Source organism: Microtus ochrogaster, unplaced genomic scaffold (genome assembly GCF_000317375.1).
Source record: "Microtus ochrogaster isolate Prairie Vole_2 unplaced genomic scaffold, MicOch1.0 UNK87, whole genome shotgun sequence".
In the NCBI taxonomy this organism is placed as follows: Eukaryota; Metazoa; Chordata; class Mammalia; order Rodentia; family Cricetidae; genus Microtus; species Microtus ochrogaster.
In genome coordinates, this window is record NW_004949185.1 from 945,558 (window position 1) to 947,865 (window position 2,308).

Genomic DNA, 2,308 nt, shown 5'->3' on the forward strand with positions numbered 1-2,308 from the left:
CACATGCCTTTAATCCTAGCACGAGGGAGGTGGAGACAGGAGCGATATGGCTGGACAGAGAGAGGAAGCGGGAAAAGATAGGAACTCAGGTGGTGTGGAGTTTGAGGGTTTGTAGAGACAGGATCTCACCCCATTTTGGTCTGAGGTCGAGGTAAGAGCCAGAAGCTGGCTACTTTGCATTTCTGATCTTCAGGTTGAACCCCAATATCTGTCTCTAGGTTTTTATTATTTGTGCTACTTTTGGCACCCAATGTTTGGGGTAAAAATTCATGAAAAAGCCATTTTCCTGTGGCTCTGCAGGAACTGGCATAGGCTGGAGCTACATGCAGCAGCAGTCACTGACCTACCAGCTAGGATTTTCTTTTTTCTCTCCTGGCAGGCTCTCCATGAACCCCCTTCTCGGGCTGATCCCAAACGAGGTAGCTGCCTTTAAATCCAGCCAGGCTTTTGCTGTTTTTTAAAAAATATTTGTTTATTATGTATACAGTATTCTTCCTGCAGGCCTCATTACAGATGGTTGTGAGCCACCATGTGGTTGCCGGGAATTGAACTCAGGACCATTAGGAAGAGCAGGCAATGGCTCTTAACCGCTGAGCCATCTCTCCAGCCCAGGCTTTTGCTGTTTTACACAGCAGCAATCAGCCTCATATCTTCATCAACTTCATCAGTAGATTTGATAAGACAAGTGGAAATTCTTAAAGGGAGAAATTATTTAAAAGAGAGAGCTTTTCTCACATTAAAAAATGGAAAAATCCATTACAACGGAGGGATTTGGATCTCTGTTGATAACAGGCCGGACAGTTTAGACATGGAATGGCTAAATGAGAGGATGTCTAATTCAGATGGGTTCCTGTAACGTCAGCTGTAAACATTATCAGCTTTGTCAGTTTTGTATCACTGAAAAGTTGATTAATCTGATTGCTAAGGTACAAAGCTCAGAAAACCTTAATAAAACAGATGACAGAGATATTCAAATTTAGAGAGAGGAATTTAATGGAGAACTGATTTCAGCACTGCATTAAAAGAATAGAGTGAACCAGCCTATCATTTTCAAACAACCCACCTTAATATATCCAGAAACCTTATGGGAATTCTCAAATGGCAGAGGTTCTGTTACAGCTGACTGAACTCCTGTGCCAACATTAGACTTAATGAGATTCAAAGAAGCAGCGGTCTCATATGGCATGTGTTCCCCTTTTCATGAAGCAAATGTTAAACTCGTTTGCAATAGAATTATCCCTAAAGACTGGACAGAATTGGTTAAAGGTGTTTTAGTCCCTGGTTCACAGTTACAGTGGACACCTGGATCAGAGAAGGGCTAAGATTATTGAACCATGGAGGAAAGCTAGAGGTAGGGAAATCTCCCAAGATCAACTTCGTGGAGAAGGAAACTATGCTACTGTTGCAGTGCAATCTGTATGTGACGACCACACCCTGGATTTATGTCATGCAGCAGCTATGAATGCTTGGGACACAATGGGAGGAATAGGAGAGAAAAATGAGTAATTTACTAAAAGTTATACAAGGCCCAAAAGAAGTCTTTGTGGATTTCTCACAAAGATTGATTTCAGCAGTTAATAGAATGATACCACATTCAGAAGCTAAACAAGCAATAATTGAATCTTTGACTTTTGAAAATGCTAATTCTCAATGCAAAAGAAAAATCAGATAATCAAAGGGAAGCTCAGCACCATGGGAAAATGGATCCAACGTACAATTAAGATTGAATCTCATGACCATGCTGATACTTGGATAGCATAGTTCATTTCCAGAAGTTTGAAGAAAAATTGAAATGTCAAGTGTTTAAATTGTGGCAAAGAAGGTCACCTTAAAAGAGAGTGTAAACAGGATGTTCCTAAAAACAATGTTTTTTCTAAGCATAATCCATTCAGAATGCCCCTCCCTTCTGGATTATGTAGAAGCTGTGACAAAAGCAGGCATTGGACTAATGGGTGTAGGTCAACAAGGGATATTCAAGGTGACCCTTTGCCTTTGGGAGACTCAGGAGGGGCCTTTTACAGGTTCAGTCCTCTGGTTCAGTCATTTCCTGCCATTGTAGAGGAAACTCCTTCCCAGAGCAGTTACAGGACCTCATGCCTATTGTAGAAACTGTACTGCTCTGGATAGTAGAACAGCTATAGAAGAGAGATCAAAAAATTCAGGAGAATGCAAACTTGTGCAACCACTCTGGAAAGCAGTGTGGCGATTCCTCAGGAAATTCGAGATCAACCTACCCCTGGACCCAGCAATACCACTCTTGGGAATATATCCAAGAGAGGCCCTATCATACAACAAAAGTATATGCTCA